Source organism: Canis lupus, chromosome 32 (genome assembly GCF_048164855.1).
Source record: "Canis lupus baileyi chromosome 32, mCanLup2.hap1, whole genome shotgun sequence".
Lineage (NCBI taxonomy): Eukaryota > Metazoa > Chordata > Mammalia > Carnivora > Canidae > Canis > Canis lupus.
In genome coordinates this window covers 8,811,255-8,832,682 of record NC_132869.1, presented here as the reverse complement: position 1 = coordinate 8,832,682, position 21,428 = coordinate 8,811,255, and the positions used below count along the sequence as shown (strand labels likewise).

General features: G+C 40.5%; 1 long non-coding RNA gene across 1 annotated transcript; it reads left to right on the top strand.

Moving 5' to 3' along the window:
• The first annotated feature begins 313 nt into the window (after nt 1-313).
• LOC140622827 (uncharacterized) lies at nt 314-12,422 on the top strand. Its single transcript, XR_012022489.1, has 4 exons — nt 314-491; nt 2,463-2,520; nt 11,428-11,451; nt 12,169-12,422. It is a non-coding gene; the product is annotated as an uncharacterized lncRNA (long non-coding RNA).
• Nucleotides 12,423-21,428: the final 9,006 nt, after the last annotated feature.

The following is a 21,428-nucleotide window of genomic DNA, read 5'->3' as shown; positions in this document are numbered from 1 at the left end:
GCAAGCTGCTGACCTTGACAATCTGAAACTCTTTAATTTATTCCTTCAAAGGTAACTTATTTCAAATTGATATGTCCTGAATAGATGACGATGATGATGATGATGTTGGCGGTGGTGGTGGTGCTAGTGTTGATGATGATGATAAAGATAGCTAGCATTTACTAAGTTAAAGTAGTTTATTAAATTATTACAGTGGCAAAAAAATAATGGCCCTCAACGAATTGTAAATCTTAGTATCTACTACAACTGTATAGTGTGCTCCTACAATGACTCTGGACTTGACCATGTGACTTACTTTACCCCATAGGACATCAGCAAACATGATGCAAGAAGAGGGTTGATAAATGACATGCATTGAGCCTTGCCCTTTGGAAATACCACTGTGGTGAACAAACCCAGGCTAACCTACTTTAGGATGAAATACCATAAGGAGAGAGGCAGCATTTAGAAAGAGACCATTCCAACCATTCTGGCCTTTCAAACTATCCCACGTAAGTCTCCAAACATGTGAGTAAGGACATCCAGGACTGGTCAGCCCCAGCCAACAAATCAACTGACTGTAAATGCATGGAGGAGTCCAGCTGTTGCCATGTGGAGAGGAAAAGCTACCCTGATGAACCCAGCCCAAATTACCAGTCCACAGAATCATTAGCAAATAAACAAACTTTAAGCCACTAAGTCTTAGGGTGACTTGCTATGCAATAAGTAATTGATACGGTTACTATTAGCACTAAGATAATTAAAGTATTGTCTCATTTCACTTACAGGATAACTCCCTAAGGTATATACTATTATTATCTCCAATTCATAGATAAGGCAGTAGACATTTAGAGAGGTTAAATAACTTGCCCAAGCCAACAACATAGTTAACTAATGAAGGAGCACAGATACAAACCCAGTTCTGACTGATTCTAGACTAGGGTTCTTAACCATTGCTTTTATACTGCTTTAGTGATGACCTTTGTCAGTCTGGCCACATCTAGGATCTATCTCTTCCTGTTTCCTTAAATACATGTATTCTACACTTAGGAGCTTGCTACAACAACAAAAAATTCAATCTTTGATACTTGAGATGTTTTTGGATATAGAGCAAATAGAGATGAAGTGTTTCAGGACAATTTATCTTACAAATTATCCCATGATATTGTCTGCTAAAGTATAAAGAGCTTAGTCTTTGCTTTTTTGATTAATTTATTTGAGAAAGAGAGAGAGCATGAGCAGGAGGAGGAGCAGTGGGAGAGGGAGAAGCAGACTCCCCGCTAAGCAAAGAGCCATGACCCAGGGCTCAATCCCAGGACCCTGAGCAGAAGGTAGAGGCTTAACTGACTGAGCCACACAGGAGCCCCAAGAGTTTAGTCTTTATTATTTTTGCATTATTTTTTCTTTTTTTGTATTTAGTATTTATAGAGTATTGTTAAATACCAGAGGCAAATGTAATATTATAAAGTAAATGAAATTATAGGCAATACAGATGATAGGTTCTACAAGTCAGCAAAATATTAAATATTTCTGTTTTAATGCTTTCAATATGCCTAATATTAGTAGCATAAATTGTGCTCTAAAGGGCTATGCAGTCTTGCAACATTTTTTTGCTATCAGCATTTTAGAGGAAATAAACAAGCTGAGATTGTTCATCTTTCTAAAATGTATTGGAGGTAGGTTGATATTCTATCAGCACGAGAATTTTTACTTTGAAAACCAGGAAGTTGTTTCAGGGTCTATGTGGGGGCATTTCCTAGTCTTCCTTATCAGGGAGGCACACAAGTTTTTTTTCTAGGACTATCACTAATCTTCAAAATAAGAACTTCATAACTAAGAGCCTTAGCAAATAAATGCAGCATTTAATTTAAAAGTACAGGACCTGTCAGGGATAAAACTAAAACCATGATTCCCAACACTGTGGGAGTGATAGAAATCTTTCTAAAACTCTCAGTAGGGAACTATAGATCAATAGAAGCCATCTAGTGCTTGAAAGCTATTCTTTGGAGAGTTACCCCAATGTGGGAAAGGCGAGGTATCTGGAAGTCATTGGGAGAGCTATGGGCTTTTGGAAATGATTATTAAGAAAAAAATTAATCACATGTTTACTTGTTTCCATCCAATATACAAAGCTTTCAGGGGCAGCCCAGGTGGCTCAGCGGTTTAGCGCCGCCTTCGGCCCTGGGTGTGATCCTGGAGACCTGGGATCGAGTCCCACGTCAGGCTCTCTGCATGCAGCCTGCTTCTCCCTCTGCCTATGTCTCTGTCTCTCTCTCCTCTCTGTTTCTCATGACTAAATAAATAAAATCTTAAAACAAACAAACAAACAAAGCTTTCAGGAATGAGTTTTTATAGCCTTGGAAATGTTAACAGGTGACATGAATATTGCTAGATATGCTTTTAGTTTTATAATCTCAGAAATTGTGGGGACATTAGAAATTATGTCATTCAGCCTATTCCTAAAGCTTTTGTTTTCCCCATAGGTCTCTGGCCATTTAATTACTCTTTAAACACTTCTGTTGAAAAGGAACTCATCACTTGGTAAGCCAGTCCATTTCATTGTTGGAAAGCCTTTGTTGTTGTAAATTTACTCCATCTAGTAAGGTCGAAACTTCACTTATGTCTACTCTTTGGAGTGTTCTTTAAGAAGCCCAATTTTCAAAAAAAGAAAAAAAAAAAGAAGCCCAATTTTCTTCCACAGGGGAGTCTTTTCCCTTTATCATTTCAGACATCAGCCTCTGGACTTAAAACATAGGAAGTGGTCTCAACTGTGCTAATAGAAAATAGGCTACATTATGGTTCTATAACCAATAACTCTGAAATCTCAGTGGTTCATTCCACATGGCCATTTGAGGTTGGCTGGGAACTCCATGTTGTCATTGTTGTCTTTGCTCTAGCAGCCAGGTAGATGAGATTGTCACTATGCATATGTTGCTGGTCATGGTGGCAGAAGGAAAAGAACACATGGCAAATTTATACTAAATCTTTGGTCCAAGACTTGTTCTCCTGGAATAAGTAAGGGACACATCTGACTTCTGCTTATACTTCTTTGGCTAAAACAAATCACATGACCAGGACTGAATTCAATAAAACTGAAAAGTCTACTTTTTCCTTGTGTCCAGAAAGAGAGAGAAAGAGAGACACAGAGACATAGAAATATTTGTGAGTTGCCCAACACAGAATAAAACTAAATACAACTAATCTAATAGGAATAGTAGAGTCTTATGAACATAGTCAAAGACTTATTCTTTTATTATTCTAAGCCATTTTAAAATTGTGGCTTTTATATTTGCACTCTTGTGACACATTTGTTGGCATGAGTTACTGCATCAGTGTGGATTCCTAATAAGATCTAAACAACTGATTCTATTTTGCATTGATCATTGTTAACTTCATCTTGTTTATTTCAGCAGGGTGTGTATTTCCCTGTTAGGCATCCTTTCCCACCTGTGGTCAGTATAACCAGCAATTTGCTGATGCTTCCATTTAAATCAGAATAAAAAAAATGTTGAAAAGAGGAGCTTTGATTGTAGAACCTCGGGATGGGTCACTAGCCTGAATGAGGTTGGAATAGATCGACATCAAATAATCATCCAATCTCCTCTTGGCATAATCTTTTAGCTGTTTGTTAATGCACTTTAAAGGACATAATCCAGGCCATATTTTCCATCTTAAAGAAAAGATGGTTGTTTCATTTTGATTTTGCGTATAATGCCACATGATAACACTTAACATAGGTGATTTAATGTAAAGTGGGCTTGCTGCTTTTTTTCATCCTTTGGAATTTTTATTGGTGTAACAACACAATATCTTATAAATGTTCCAAAAGCATAAGAAAAGTTACTTACTTAGATGTTTGGTAAAATCTGTAGTTTCAATCTAGTTTAGAAAGGACTTTTTATAAGAAGGCAGATTTTTCAGGGAAAATAAAAGAAGCAAAGATTCATGTGATCTTTTGACAACACTAGTGAGAAGTAGATCTGACCTACTCTACCTCACAGTTTGGGTGTCAGGGAATCAGTAGCACCTTAAAAATAACTGCAACAGGATAAAGATGGGAGGAAAAAATAAACACTGTTAACAAAATAGTTTATTAAGGAAGGAAGTAAAATGAAGCACACTGAACCAGTCATGTGCAGAATAAATATAGAACAGCACATTTCCAGAGACACACTAGGAAAAAACCCAACCCAAATATACTGAAAGGAATCCAAGGATAGAATTAATAGCTAAGTGGGCTGAGATATTATCTATTGTTCAGAGGGAAGAACCTTGCACAGAAGGATAAATGTTGAAAACAGAACTGAACACTAAAATGGGGAAGAAACTGCTTTGACCAAAATATGTATATATAGCAGCAGATCAGACTCTTCAAAATCTAAAGTGGTATGGGGAGGCCAACCATGTGTTTTGAGGAGTGACTGGAGGAATTTTTGGCGGGTGTTAGAGTGTTACCAATTTTCATTACAGCCACCATGAACAGATAATTTAAAGGTTTAAGAAACAACCGTTTATTTGGCTAAGTCCTGCATGACTCTTCTCTTTCTTGGCTAATGTTAGATACCCTTGAAGCTGCAGGTTTAAAAGATTATGTAATTTTGTAGCAGCATTTCAAATAGATATGTTTTTTCACACTCCTTTAGACCACGGTCAGCACACCTTTTCTCTAAAGGGCCCAGTAATAAATATTTAGGCTTTGTGAACCATGTGGGCTCTACTGCAGCTACTCAACTTTGCCATCATAGCACTAAATGCAGCCAGAGATAATACATAAATGAATGAGCATGGCTGGGTTCCAACAAAACTTTATTTACAAGGTGGGAGACTGGATTTGGCCTGTAGACTACAGTGTGCCAACCCCTGTTCTTGATCATACGTTACTTCCAGGTGGTAAAATAACTGATACCTGCTTTCTAGTCTGTTCGTCCAAGATGAAGAGTCCTTAGCATCAATACTGCTGACTTTATAACATTGATTTGTTCTTAATGGATCAGTTGAGCTGGGCACTTTCAGAGAGGAAAATATCTTTTCTAAGATAGGCTGGATTTTTCCAGAGAGGGCTTCAATGTCTTGGACATGTGAATTAACAATTTACTTATTAGAGGTTTAAAGACGCCACCTTGTCTGTATTTCAGTAAAAACTAGTATAATTTGGTTTGTTGAGCTCCATCTTTATCGCAGGTTGATTCAGAGGAACCCATGTCTCAAAATCATGGCAACGTGACATTCAGGCTGACAGTGTAATCCTACTCTAGAGAGCTCCTGCCAGTCCAGTGGCACAGAGCAAACCTTAGGACATGGTTTCGTCCTTGTGTGAGTTTACAAAACTACTAAGTTACAGCTATCTTGTGGTTTCTTGAATAGCCTGGAGTAGAATTTTGAGATACAGTGGACCAGATGGGACTGAATTACCGTTCTTATGTTTATGAAGGGTCAGGGGCTAAAATGTCACTCATTTTAGCTATACTTGTCATTACTTTTTAAAAAATTGTTATTTATTTGAGAGAGAGAGAGCACCACATTGCAGCATGAGGTGGGAGGGGCAGAGGCAGAGGGAGAAGCATATTCCCTACTGAGCGGGACCCTGGGATCAGGACCTGAGCTAAAGGCAAACGCGTAACCGACTGAGCCACCCTGGTGCCCTTATCTTTATTTCTTTTGGATTATGGTATGCCTGGATTCATCAATAGGAACAACCATTTGGTCTTGTCAAATTTTGGAGCTTATCTCTTGAAAAATCCTTATTCATCATGCTTTTGTTGTTTACGTGGCACTTGGCAAATTAAGTTTGTCCCTACTAGCTCCCCTTTTTATTTCCTTTTTCTGAAAGGTTTTTTTTTTTCTTTTGCCTACCCTTTTATTTTCATCCAGCTCTCAGCCTAAGAGTGGTTAGAAAAGTCTGTGGCTTGTCTTTGAATCCTCCATGGCATCTAGCACTGCCTTGCACAAAATAAATTTTCAGTAAATTTTTCTTAGAGTCCTCCTAGATGCCTTATGTCTTCAGCTTCATGAGATATCCATTTGTTTGGAAGTGACAGATTACAACATTTAGCAGCATACTCCTAATCCTGTATTTACTTTCCAATGGAGTCCCTGCATTACAACCTGCCTAGCAGTTTGATACATATAGACAAGAACTGATACAAGAGGAGCCCTTTTTCTTTCTTAGGTTTCTTTTAGATATTGGTCTCCTAAAACTCCTTTCAATCCTTAAATAATAACAATGTATTTGAAAATATACCGGGAGGCCTTAACTTGCAAAGTTTGAACACTGAATGAGAAAAATGAATTAGGGATATATCTAGAAATACCTGCATTTTTTTTCCTTATGACTAATTTGATTAAATTTGGCCAAATCCCTTATATTATACTGATATGATAAGTTGCATTTTCAGAAATGTTAAAGGTTTCTCTGGTAGGCTTCTTCTGTTTAAGAATGTTCTGTGTTAAAACATAGTATAGAAGAATGAAATTTACAAAATAAGTAAATAATAGGAGCAGTTTTCCTTTGCAAAACAACTCCCTGAAGAGTTTCTGTTACATACTGTCCTTCTCTTGTCCCTCAGTGGCACTACACATTTGTTTCTAGACAATTTTTTACTAAATGAGGGATGAGGAAGCTGGGTAGAGAAAATCTGGCTAAATTTTTAAAAGAGACTGTTAATTGAAAACCAGTCTAATAAGAGATGGCTTTAAAGCAATAATGCAATTAAAAGGAAAATATTTTCTGTTGGCAAATTGGATTTAAATAAAATACCTTAAAAATTAAAAAAATAAAAGCAAAATATTTTCTATTTTCCTTTTAGGAACACAATAAAAAATATAAGAATAAAATGCATTGGTATTTTCAGCTTCTCTGCTTGTACACCACTCCACAGCCCCTTAGTTTATCAATGCTAGTTTGTGTGCTGGTTTTGAGCAAGAGTGAAATAATAAATATCTTACATGTTAGCACTAAAGGGTAGTCTACTGCTCACAGCAACAGGAAGTGTTTGTTTTTAGACTGTAACATTATCTCAAAAAAAAAAAAAAAAAAAGGAGAATAGATAAAATAAGATTTGCTATTCAAGTTGCCTGAACCCTGCCTGTATCCTATAATTTCCTCGACCACTAGAATTCTGTAAGAAAGTTTTATATTTGAAAAGACTTTGAAAAATTCTTTGCAAAGGATTATTTCAATATTGTCTTTTCCACTCAATTATCTGTTTTTAGGAAATTAGCATTAGTTTAGCATTAACTAAAGGAAATAATAAACAAGTAACTAATAGGAAAAGCATTATTTCTATCAAGAAATGTTTTCATTTTTTAAATTTTACTCATGTTTGGTCACCAGATGTGTATCTGTAATAAACCAATGGAATTTAAAATGAGTGAAAAGGAAATATAACCAAAAACCAAGCACTTCAAGAAGAAGAGAAAGCTATAACATTCTCTTATTTTTTTTTTCTTTGAACTTATAGATAACCAGTTTTCTCTGACTGCAGTGATTTACAGTTTGTTTCTTGGCACCTGCAATTTTAAGGTCATGTGGAGGTAATGATCTTGAGGAGATCCTGAGGCAAAGGCAGAGGGAAGTATCAAAAGCTATTAATTTGATGCCTTTGAAAGTAGACAAAAATCTGTAAATTCTTCAAGATCATTCTTATTTTAAAAATGCCAGATATACATGAGATAGGGTCTTAGATTTAACATCCCACAAAACCAAGCAAGGAGACAAGCTGGAAAATGGAGCTCTTTATATAGGGAGGAATGTTTGTCAGTTTGTTGATAGGGTAAAAATTTCAAGAGGAAGAGATAGTCCTAGTTAAACAACGCACCAAATGGCATCCCCTCCCATCTGCTCCATCCATCTTGTATCTTCTAACTTCTTCTATGCTGAATTCTTCCTCTCAATGTGTAAACATTTTCCAGGCCTCTCCCACCCAGAAAATCACTGTCCCTTGATCCTGAATTCCAACTTAAGCTATTATCTTCCTATCTTTTCTCCTTTCCTGTCAGCTAAGCTCCTGGAGAGAGAAGTTGTTATGTAGTCTCTACCATCTTACCTCCTCCTCACCTCCTGTCTCTCACCCCTGGCCTGAGAAATTTTTTCTGCAATTGCCAAATCTAGTGGGCCCTTTCCGTTGCCCCTTTTTGTAGAGAGACATGTGCTGCTTCTTTTGTTAACTTTATCCCGTTGCCAGACTCGATGAGTTATTTGCATGCCTACCCCTTTTGGAAGAATGTAGGTGGGGGTTTTGGGGAGGGCTAGGATGATATTTAATTTGAAACCTTAAGATAATTCCAGGAGCTGGCCCACATAGGTACCCAAGAAATGTATGTTAAATAAATAGATTTTCTTTATTGGACTTCAAATGATTTTCAGGAATTTGGGAGTAACAGGGCATTTATAAAGACTTGTATTATTGTTGGTTTGTTTAAATGATGTGGCCTGTCTCTCCACATGGTTTGGGTTTGAGGAACTCATTTCCTGTTTCTTTTAAATGGTTTCTTGCTCTGAAACCCCCCTGCCAGCCCAGTCCCCTCTCTCGGAGGTCTTGGGCTTTCAGGAGGCCTCCCAGTCAGGTCTGGTGGTGATGCACGACATCGCATTGTTTGCTTAGCCACCCGGGTGGTTCCCTGTTTGAGGGCGGGTAAGGAAGCAGCCCGAAAAAAACCCTGAGGAACCCAAATGTGGTCTCCACATCCAGGCAAGCAGGGCTGGCTCAAGTGCAGCAACGGCCCCTGGGAACTTCTCAAAGAGCAGCTGCTACACAGCTTTCCCGGCAAGGATTCTCATCAGATGTGTCCTTTGCTTTACTTAATGTTTTTTTAAGATTATTATAAAGCGATATAACCATATTCTAAGATTCTGGAAGATTAAAGGAAAAAAATGCTTCTTTTCTCCATACTGGATAGTTTTTATGGAGTCCTCAACAGTCCTTTCTGTAATCATTTTGAAAAGTGTGATTGTCATCCTTGTGTCTGCTATTTTCACTTCCTGAATTATAAGCTCTCTTCCCTTTGCTACATAGTCCCAGAATCATTATTTTAAATCAGGCCACTTTTATGCATTACAGTCACTGAATGGGGAAATTGTGAGGTATACATATTATCCTGAAAAAGGGTTTTGAAAAGTTTGGTCCCAATGTTGTCCTTGATACTGGTGGGCCAGATTCCTGTGATGCCTGGTAATTAGGCTTTTGCTAAGTACCTAGTCTATGTTTGGTTTTCCACTGGTAAAGCCTACCACATAGGTCAGATTGCTTTTCTAGAGCACACTTCACACTGTTTTACCTAGTGATTCAGCCTCAAGAGATAAGCATATATGTAGATGGAGATTTTATGTACTGGAATATTTATTAACATTTAGTGCTATCTTTAATATTTAAGATACTGTTAAAATTAATAATGGTCAAAAATGCCCCAAGGATAGTGGACTGGCCAAATAAGAATATAATAAGATAATCTGAGACTGAATATGAGCAGAAGTCAAAAAAGAGAAATAAACGAGCATTTCTGTGTAGGTCAGTCAATCAGCAAGGTATGTGTCAAAGGAACTCCAGATGAGATTTGAAGTGTTCAGAACACAAGGCAAGTTCATCTGAAATGACTTGGGGAGTGTTGAAGAAGTTAAGAACCATTTTTTTTTAGACACAGCTGAGCAAACTGGAGGGGTAGGGAGGCAAGAATGAGAATGTCGGTGACGTTTCCTGTCACTACAGGCAAGTTTCCTAGAGATTTTCTTAGTTCCAGGTCAAAACTTTCTTTTGCTCTATTTTCTGCTTCCTCCCACTATGAACCCCAAGTTGAGTAGGCCAAAGGGGAGCATTTTGTTTATGTTTGTTTGTTCTTGCCGCCCCCCCTCCCCCCCACCAAAAGGGAAGATGGAGTCCTAAGAGTTCAGAGAACACCTTTGTAGCCTGTTGCAGCCTGCAGGTATTGTTCAGTCTCATCAAAACATGACTCCTGAGATCACAGAGCCTTCTCTGGTAAACCTGCTCTAAAGTCTCATGGATTAATTAGAAGTTTGGAAGTCACACACACACACACACACACACACACACACACACACACACAATGGTTATCTGCTATCCTAAGGAAGAAGATTAGCAATTGTTTACTGAGTATGGTGGGAGTCATTGGTGATTACCAGCGTTTTCATCCCCCCATCACACTCCCTATCCTGGGCACATGGTGGAATTGCACTTTCTGGCCTTAACTGTAGTTGGGATGCAAGACAGGAGGGAGTATATTAGTTCTGGCTGATGAGTAATAAGGGAAAGTGATACGTGTTACTTCCAGGCTGAGCATTTCATTACTAGTATGATTACTCTCCAGTGTTCTCTTGTCCCCTATGCCATGAAGACAAGCATGGTTTGAGTTGACAGGCACAGTATCAGGTGAAGAGCAGAGGTCCAGCTATCTTGAGATGAACATATAGTGAATGAGAAAGAAATCTATATTGTTACAATTAAGATTTTTTAAAAAACCACAGTATAACCTAGTCTACATGCATTGATACATATGCTCACTGTAGGATAAATACTTTAATGAACATTTAAATAATTTTACTTAATTCTCACAACTCAATGAGTTAGACATTCTCATTTTCTCCAGCTTCTAGATGAGGAAACAGATTCATAGTGCTTAAAGAAATTTCCCAAAGTCTCATCTTTTGGAAGTGATAGATCTGAACTTGAACCCAAGTTTTGTTTGATGAAGCAAATGGAGACATGGTTATGCTTTACTGAGCATTGCTTATTTGCGCAGCATATAATATATTTGCAATAAATAAATTTTTTTCTCTCCTGAAAAAAAAAACCTCACAAGGCAGCTCAGGATAGGTAGTGACTATTAACTCACAACATTTTGCATTCTGAAAGGGAAGTTTTAGTGTTAAATCAGGAAGTCCTTAGGGGGCCCTCTCTCTTTCCAGACAAGGCAGGATGAAGACTCTCCTTCCTATAGCCTTTGGGCATATCTTTCCAAAGTACAAAGACCTATGTTTGGCTGGAGCCTCTCTGGCTCCCAACTCCAGACCTCTGTGTCCAGGGTGTTCCCATGTGTTTGTACATAATGTTTCAGTAAAGCCTAGTGTGAAAGAGATCCAGCCCAGGCAACAGACTGCCTGGATTGGCCACTTAACATTGGTGTGATCTTGATAAAGTGCAAGTCTCCCGGCCTTGATTTCTTTTTCTGTAAAATGGGAGTAGATTAATATAGTAAACCTCAAGAGTACACTTATCCTGATGGAAAAAAAAAAAAAGGTAAATCTCACAGGTTGCTGTGAGGATTAAATGAAGTAACGCATGTCAAGCACTTAGAATAGTGCCTTGTAACTGGCAAGCACTCTTTCCCCTCTCTCTGGGGTATAACTGATTTCATTTGTACATTTTCAAATAACCATTGCAAAGTAACCCTATCTCATTTTAAGATTCTGAAGGGTTTTTTTTTTTTTTTTTCCAGCAAGAGGAAAGGAGTCTTAAAGTGGTGAGTAACCAGTTTTTATTTTGTTGTGTTTTTTAACCACATCAAGGATGCAATACTTTACTTTGAGGAGAGAGGTCAGCAATGTTCAAAATGCAGGAAGTAAAAGAAACACAGGGAACATTCTTGTGAAAACACTTGCAGAATCTCCTCTAATCCTCACTTGAAGCCTGGGTTCTTACCTTTTTTCCCAACCGACTCAAAAGAAGGCCCTGTCTGAGACAGAGGGGGGAAAAAGGAAGACATAAATAAATGCTTTTTGAACGATACATTTTTTTGGACTTTTCTTGTTGAAAATCATTTTTAAGCTTATTTTGAAAGTTTGCTTGAGGGCACTTTTTACTAAGATGAACCAGCTTTCTTCTGAGGGTGGGCAAGTCGTTTCCCCTCTCAGATCTTATCTGCTTTTTATCTGTAAAATGAATGCTTTAGGGTTGATACGGCTCCTTATTTTATTATCTGTCGTCCTTTGATCCTGCCATTCCCTATTTAATCCGCACCCTCGGAATGTGGATGTGGAGCGTGTTTCTGCTTTAGGTTGGGGACCGGGCATCCCGCCCCAGCGGCCTGGGAGCTCAGGAGCGAGGGCCGCGAGCCTTCCCCGCTCTGGCTCTGCGCGGCGTTGACCTGTCGGGGACGGGACCGAGCGGGGCGGAGGCAGTGAGCTCGGGGCTGTGAACGCGGGTGGGGACCAGTGCGTTTTCTTCTTTCTTTCCCCAGGAGTGAGATGAGCTGGGGGAGGAAAACAGTGCTCTTTGTTGGGAAGCCACAGTGCCAACTTCAACCTAGAGGAATGTTCAAGTCCTGAAGGGGAAAAAGACAAAAAGAGCTCCGGAGAGCACTTGCAGTCATGTGCTTAGTCACAACAGGGGGCAGGAACTTTCAAGGCACCGGATGGAAGAGACACAAAAGTCAGCAAGTGCCCTGAGCTCGGGGAACCCCGGACCGCACCACGGCCGGCCCGGGCGGGGGGAGCGGGGCGCGCGTGCGGGCGGGGGTGGGAGCGGGGTTCCGCCGGTCCCCACGCGGGAGCCCGGGCCGCAGCCGCCTCCGGGGCCGGGCCCAGTGCGGCCGGGGCTGCAGGACGGTGCGGGGGCCGGCCCAGCTGCGGCCGCGAGCCCGAGGAGGCCGCCGGCATGAATGCGGCTTTGTTCGCCGGCAGCCGCGCCTGCCCTCGGCGGGCCGGGCCCGCACAACGGAGGCTGTATGCACGGGGAATGGCAATGAGCCTGCGGCCCTCCCGAAGGAGCCCGGCCCCGGCCCCGGCAGCGTCCCCGGCCCCGGCCCCCGCCCCCGCCCCCGGCCCCGGCCGCGCCGAGGGGTGCTGGCAAGCCGGGCAGGAGCCCCGCCGGGAACCCCACTGAGAAGAGCCCTCGGACGCAGGCCCGGGAGGGGGACGAGCCGGCGGGCTCCTCTCTGCCGCGAGCCCGTGTGACCCGCGTGCGCGGGCGGCCCGGGGAGCAGCGGGGGCGCCCTCTCGCAGACGCTCCGTGACGTCACGAAGCCGTTCGCAGCAGCAGGTGGGTTTCCGCCGCGGCTGGAGCCCCGCGTGGGTGCGGCCCGAGCGCCTGCCTGGAGAGGCCCCTTTGCGCGCCTCCCACCGCCTGCTTCGCTCTGAAGCGCTGGGCGGGCAAGAAAACTGCGCTTGCCTCTGCGGTCACCGCCCCCATTTCCCGTTGCCCCGGAGACGCAGTGGGCCGGGTCGCAGGTCCAGAAGTGGCCACAGCCTGGTCTGTGAAATCATGTAGCTTCCAAACGCCCAAGGACGAGGATGCGACAGCGACGTCAATATGCGGATTCTTAGATTCCCCAGCTTTCTCCGGGCAGGCAACTGTGTGGCCCCACGGAACCCACGCAGCCTCTCGAAACTTCATATTTTTCAGTTGTTAAAATGAATATTAAAAAGGCCTGAGGGCTGACACCATAAAGATCTGGGTGCTTGTGGAATTCTTTCTAAATTGGAGGTGAGCACCTTATCCACCGGCACTGTGGATAGACGTACTAGGATTGGGAACTCAGGTAAACGTCTGTGTAAAAAGGTCCTACGGATTCCTGTTCTGTTGACTTCGGACCACTTATTCCTCGGGCTAATGGTCTGATGTCTGTCTCTCTCCACTAGAATATGCCTCCTTGAGGGCATGAACCTATCCTTTGTGTTCCAGTGTTTCCCCAGCCCAGAGGAGTCCCTAATCATCATGTCACTAACAAATATGTTGAAAGAATGAATAAATCCAGGAATGTAAAGAATTAATACTAACTTGCTGGCTGTTTCCTGTCACTTATACATGTGAAACAAGAAGCAGAGGGAGCGAGGTGGGTACTGGGGATCTTTGGCTAGGACAGAAGTTAAGTAGAACTTTGAAGAGTAGGAAAACATTTTTGAGAGCACAAACATGTTGCAAACGTTTCCCGAAATGACCCAAAGGCAGAATGGGGCACTTAGGTGAAGGAGTCATTCTTTCCCAAGGAGTGGGCATTTAATACTGGCAAACGTGAATCACATATTTCATATTTGCAAGGAGTGTGCATAGTCCATCCTTCATTCATTCTCTAAACATTCCATGGAAGTGGAACAGTAAGAGTAATGGCTATGCATGATGGGTGTCATTGTTCCTTACATGTTGATCTAAATATGTCTCCATGGTTCTTGTTATTTTAGGTCTTGTTTAGACCTCTAACTTGAGTGTTTTCCCCTGAGGCCTTGCAATACATGAATGTTTTTCCCATTAAAAACAACAACAACAACAACAACAGTAATAGTACATTCTGCATCTCAATCAGGAAGCTCATAAATATGAAATAGTAGAGAACATCCTTTAGATATATCTGCAGGTATCTGCAGGAAATACCACTTCAATGACCACATAAGCAAATGAATGCTCCGCTCATATGCCCTCCCCATTCCCACACTATGCACACACACACACACACACACACACACCCAATAGGAGTAATATAAAGTCCAATTTAAAGATGGGACCCAGTAATTTCTTGTTTGTGTCAGAGTACAGTGTGCCCAGCATACAGTTGCCCACAGCTTTATTTCTTGTCATGTAGCTCAGTTTGTCTGTCATTCTGGGCATCATAATGTCTTAATGTTATTATCATCCCTGACAATTGAGACTATCCAAACTGTCCCATTCCTGTGTGTTTAGCCCGGTGGACCCAACCCACATCAAATCCTGTATGTAAAGTGATTCTAGGATAGAACCAAGGTTGTACTACAGTTATCGGTAATGGTGCTCCTCCTTTGCAGAACTGCTGAGTTTTCTTCAAGTTATTATTTGTTTCCTTCTGATTTACCAGATTTTTTTAAAGAGCAGATTTATCGTCATTTCTGATTGCTCATTAATAGGCAGCAGCTTGGATCAATCTACTTGACTCTAGCAAAAAAAAATCAATGATAAAAGGGAACACCAAAGGCCAGAATTAAATTAAAGGTTCTTGTCTGATTACATTGGTGAAATAAAGAAATCCCATGTGAACAATCATGTTCTATACATTTAGATTTATTATTTATTTTTTAAATCAGACTACACCTATTTATTTGGAAATACTCGGGATTTGGTAATACCTTTTATTTTAGAAACCTAGAATTGCACATGCCTAGAAATCATTGGTGAGGGTGAAATTTGCAGACCGATACCTGAAGTAAAGATAGTGAAGACTATCATTCTCTGTTGCAGGTTAAGAAATTACTTCAGAGAAGTAAAAGTGGCTTGTCTATGGTCATGAACTCTGGAATTACAATGGCATCTCTATTCTCTTGATGTCCAAGGTAGTCCTCAAGGTCTCTGGTTTTAATGCTAGGGAAGCCTGCAGTTTAGATAGTTACCAGACCCTGGATCCCAAAGGACATATGAAAGCTAGTTCATCTAGTTTGATAGGATCAGATTAGCTATATTACATACTGCTTTTTCATTTTTGAGAAGACTTAAAATATTAACTCAACTTCTCATTTTTCCTGTCTTGTGATTTGCCCAGTAGCCAGAAAAGTGAAAAGAAGACCTCTCCTTTATTTATTTACCAGATGACCCATGGCCTTCTTAGCCAGGGCTCTCTAGAAGTTAGGGTGGAGACTTTTATTTGTCAGGTCTTTTGGGCAATAAAAGGGGAGGGGACGCCTCATTCAGCCAGTCTTTGGCTCCTAAAAAACCAAAAAGCAATGCTATTTACTCAGTCTCTGGGCTTCTAAGTGCTGGGGTGGCTCCTGTTGACTCAAATTGGAGTCCTTGCAGCTAGGTGGGGCTCTATAGAGCTGTTAGTCATGTGAGGTTGCCAAGGCAACCTAAAGTCTCCTGAGTTGGAAGGCTTCACTAAGTACAAAGAGGAGGCTGCCGGGGCACATTACAACTTAACTGCACGTGTTCAATAACATGTCATTTTTTGGGTAATGGGGCTTTTATTTTTATTTTATTTTGTGGGATTGAAACATCAGAAGCCGGAAATTGGCTGAGGAGGATAAAGAAAAGGAAAACTTAAAGAGGGGAGGGCACTATTTCTGTTCCTTATGTGGGTAATGGTTGAACAAGGAGAACATCTGGTCCTGGAGCAGGTCGCTGTAGTGCTGCTTTTAATTACCCGGTCATTTGGTCTCAGGCTAAATTAGTGACTGTGGGAGCATCTCAGATCTCCAAAACTGACAGGCCCAGAGAGCTCAACTTAGCCTGCCACATAGTCAGAGGGGAAACACGGAGCTTCCGGTTTCATATTTAAACCAGGGACTGACTCATAATTGTAGCTGTCAGGAGGGTGATGGAGACATTATGTAATCTGGTTCTTACGGTGATGTGTGTTTAAGATTTCTGTTCTGTGAATTCCAGGGGAAATTTTGTGTCCATTGAGAGAGAACTCTCTGACTGCTCTGTGGTGTGCCCCGCAGGATAATGACGGTGCTATTAAAGGTTCCTAAGCCCGCCTGAATCCAAACATGAATGAATTCCCCCCTGAAAGGCCCTCCTGTTTTTCCATAGACTTAAATGTGGATGAGGTTGGGCAAAATATGGTGAACTGCGAAGAGGCAGTCTGTTGACCCAGCAGGGAAATTTAATGACAAACCATTTAGGTCCGCAGACTTTTTTTTTTTTTTTTTTTCTTTTCTGGGCCACATAGTTCCCTTTACTAGTTCCCATTATTTCCAGCCTCAGAGATTCTGGAAGTGGACATCAGTTGCTCCGGGAAACAAAGCACTGGAGCTGTGGATCATTTGTTCCATTTTCATTCTGCTTGTTACTTGCCTCTTGGAGGTCTCTGTGGACTGGTATAATGGTATAAATTTGCAGGGCAGCCAGGGAAGGCCTGAGACAGACCCAGTATTTGCAGCCATAAAAAAAAAAAAAAAAAAAAAAGTCAGATGAGGCTGTTTAATTTTAACTTTGAAGGGATGTATTCTCAACACTTCTGCGGGAGGAAGGCTTGTGTTTTCATTTGATTGTTCTCTGAACCCAATATGTTTTACCTACATGATGAGAACGATTCATCAGTGGAAAGTAGTATTTATATTAGAATAATAGTGGAGGCTAAATAAAAACCATGTGAACTGAGGGTGGATTCCTTTGTGGAGAATAATGGTGGTCTGGCAAGGGGAGGACTGAAACCTTCCAACACACCCTGGTTGTGGGTCTGGCTGCTTCAGAGTTCTCATCTCTATTTCTACACCTTTCCTTCCTCTCTTGGGGAATCCTCTGGTCTACCAGTATTTGGGAGAGTTCTGGCTCTGCCTTTTCAAGTCCATCAAAGAAGACAATGGTATTTATAAACTAGTTTTAGTCTAAATTAATAGCTAAATCTGTAAAAATGTGTAATTAAATGCTGGCTATCATCATGAGCTGTTTATAAAGTTTCATGTGACTATTATACAGTCACTATAACATAGGACATTATCATAGACTGCTGGAAGATGCAGAGATAGATAGTTTCTAGATGAACTGTCTAGCCTAAGTTTATTTATTTATTCATATGGGGGGTGGTTTCTATTAGAATCTCTGTTTTTTCTAGAAAAATGAACAATTAGGACAATTGGATATTTGCCTATCAATACTTGGAACATGTTATTGGAAGTGAGTAATTTTCACTTATCAGAAAGAAAGTTGAGTTATCGTAATGAAAAATAATATAATAATAAAATTAAATAGTATAATATTAAAATATATACTCATGTATTTATATACATCAAAATGCGTATTTAAAGGACTCATTAAAAATTTCCCCTATTCTTGGGATCCCTGGGTGGCTCAGCGGTTTAGCGCCTGCCTTCAGCCCAGGGCGTGATCCTGGAGTCCCGGAGTCCTGGAGTCCCATGGAGCCTGCTTCTCCCTCTGCCTGTGTCTCTGCCTCTCTCTCTCTCTGTGTCTCTCAGGAATAAATACATAAAATCTTAAAAAAAAAAATTCCCCTATCCTTTCATAGTCTCTGGCTGTGAAATCTTTATTAGGGAACAGTGCTAGTATAATAACGGGATTTCTTTTCCCTTTTGAGGATAAAGTTTCACATGAATATGATACAGTCACTATAGCTTAGGACATTATCATATGACTGCTGGATGATGCAGGATGGATAACTTCATGAGCTGTCCAGCCCTAGCTTATTCATTTTCCTAGTCATTGAAATGAATAGATTTGATATGACTCCTGTTGAGATACTTCCAGAGGCAACCATCCTTGTAATGGATTCTCTCTTTCAGAAAATTGGTCCTGATTTGCCTGTTTTTATTTTCCCTATATAAGAACTTCAGATGGGCTAGGGATTTGTCCTCCAATCAAGGGCCATCAGCTTATAGAAAACGATAACTGAGGACAACAAAATAGTGTTAAGCTGTGGCTTGAATTAAGCTGAACGTTGGATCTAGTTATGAGAGGGACATTTTCTCTTTCTTGTCTTTCTCCATCCAAACCCAGGCATTCACCATTGAGGATGAGGGACTAGTCAGAAAGGATAATTGCCAGAAGTAATAAGTTACTTCTGATTAATAAGAATTATTAACAATAATTAATAAATTAAATAATATATAATTAATAAATCTTTATTCCATGATGTTTAATTAGGATTGAAAATTAGTTGAGAATTGCTTTTCTTTAGACTTTACAAACCACAGTTAACATAAGTGTGTCAAGTTGCCCCAAAATTCTTTGATAATTTCAGTTGTCCACACATGAGTTTTAAATTCCTTATCAAAACTTTCAAGGCCCACCAAATCTGGCTTCAATTTACCCTTCTAACTATTTTTGACTACTCTGGACCTACCTTTCTAACTGTATTTCTCACTTCTCCACCTCACAGACAGGATGCTCCAGCTAATCTAAGTGACTCCATATTTTCAAGGCTGCTTTCTTTAGATATTATCTTCAAGTTCTAGCTCTACAAAGCCTTCCATTATTACCCCTACCCGCAAGTAATTATGTCTAACTGAACTCGCATAGCACTCAATCTATAATTTCTCCTGAGGCATCTCATGACATGATTTATGTTCAAGCCTCTCCCATTTATTTACTCTAAGTTCCTTGAGGGTGGAATCCCTGTTTGATTCATGTTTTGTCCACAGACTGCCTTATATTCTGCTTATCCATATAGAAATCCCATAAATATTTGCAGAAGGAATGAATAAAATCTAGCTACAACATTCAAAATACTTAAATTTCTCTGGACAAGAGAGAACCTCTGTTTTTTTGGTAAAATGAAGATGGGATTTTGACTCCAGATAACACCATTGTTTCTCCCTAAAATGGACTGACTTGTGCCTACCACCCATCCTCAGAACCCAGACAGACTCAGAACCTAGTGCACCATGTCAGGTAATGAGGAATTGTTTTGGTTCTATTACTGGGATAGGGATGAGAATAAGGATGAAGTAGGTAAATTCTTGTGCTAGACGACGAGCAGGTCTGTAGCATTTAGTTTAAAAAATTTTTTAGCAGAATTGCCACCAGATTTACTGTTTGTAGTCTTTTGTTATCTTTTCTTTCCTTTCCTTTCTCTTCTGGCAGATTTTGTCAACTCTGGCCAGCTACTTTGATTTGAATGGGGCCCTGGAATAACGAGCTAAGTCAGGAGAATTGGCTTCTAACATTGGCTTTGCTATTGGCTGTGTGGTTTTAGGAAAGAATAAATAAGAATTAATTTCCTCATCTATACAATACTGACAATAAATTCTCTTACCTTTTTCACAGTGTTGTTCTTAGGATTCAGGATAAAAGTTTGTAAGAAACAATATTGAAAACTACGAAGTGTTGTATATTTATACAGGGTTATTATAAAAATTCACAATATGAGAGGTTTCCTCTTGGGATGTCTATTAAATCACTATTCCCATTTGGACTGTTATTACTTAATATGTCTAATTAGGCAAGGTAAAGAGATTTGGAATTTTGGCTCTGCCATTTACTAGCTCTGTGATTCCAGGCAAGTTACCTACTCTCACCCAAACCTCATTTTTCTCAATTGCAATTGGGGATGAAATATCTAGCTCATATGGTCGTGAAAATTATTAGTGTCATATGTCAACTTAGCTAGGTTGAATTACTTTTCCTAGAAATCCCTTCCCTGAATGTGTCTGGTTGGGGTTTGGTCCACGATGGGTTTGGAGGTTGAAAGTGAAACAGCAACCATTCTGTGTTTTAGCTTGGGAAGTTGGGGCAGGAGCTTTTGGAGCTCACGCTGACACACATTGTTGCTCTCTGTTGGTATACCTCCTTGGCACAGAACAGCAGCCACCTCCCCTGGGATCCTGCTTTAAGTTCTCTGACTCTTGGGCCATATGCGTATTTAGTTCTGTGATAAAGGGCCGTGGCTTCTTCAAGGCGTCATGCTTACATCATCAAGGTTAGAGGTTGCTATAAGTGATATAGGTTTCAGTTTGTCCCTATCCTTGTGGGTTCCAGATTGTACTTGCTCACCCATAGTTTAGATCTTGTCTTCTCTTCCTAATGACCTGCACTGTGGACTTCAAGCTCCAGCATCAGATAAAAGACTTACAGAGACTATTTAACCAGTTTCCACCATTGTGAAAGCTCTCCATGACGTCTATTCACCTCTATCACCAAAACACATAACCCCTACCTTCTAATGCTGTGATCATCATTATTAGTGTTGTCATCCAGATGTCAGAGAACTAAGGATCGTCTAAAGGCTCTATATATTCCCTACAGAAGCCCAAAGTCCTCTTTAAGATTTCTCCAAACTCCTGTGGAGTTTATATTTTCATGGTCACTTCTGGCTCACCAAAGCCTTCCCAATCTTCACGAGAAACTTATTCATACAAAGCACTTGTTAGCATAATTGTCCTTACTAAAAATTTTACTGGCGTGGGCAAAAGAAGAAAGGTTCATGTTACAACAAAACAATTTCCAATTGAATGTCAGGCACCCTTCTGCAAAATGTTTCTCCATCAGCTCATCCTTAGAGAGTATGCCTAGTTCTCTCACCCTGTAAAAGCCCTAGCCTCACAATATCTCCTTGGGTCCTCCCTCCTCCTTCCCCCTTTTTCTTTTTCTCATCTGCTTTCCCTTTTCTTCCAATCCCCTACCCTCCCGTTTTCAAGTGCAGAGCAGTGCAGCCTAACTAGCTCTCCTTTTTTTTTTTTTTTTTTTCCTTTCTTAGATTATTGTAGACATGTGTCTGTGCCCTTCGGATTTCGCTTTCTATTCCCAAAGACTGTTTTTCCAAGAGGGATGCTATTGCAGTTAAGAAAATAAAATTTTGTACCTGGTTACAACAGTGACAAGAGCAGGAAGCATGTATTTAGCACTTATTGTGACCCACGCTCCAAGGACTCTTCATTTGTCTTATCTCATGTGATTTCCACAACACCCTAGTAAGGTGGTCTGGTTTTAGCCTTATTTTTACAACGTTGAAATCAAATCCTAGAAATAACAATAATAATAAAGCAATTAGGAAACCTAAGATGTAGTGAAATTGTTTAGGTCACTGTTCAGACACTGTTTTAAGCATTTGACTTTGGTTTCTTCCTGCATTAATTTCTTACA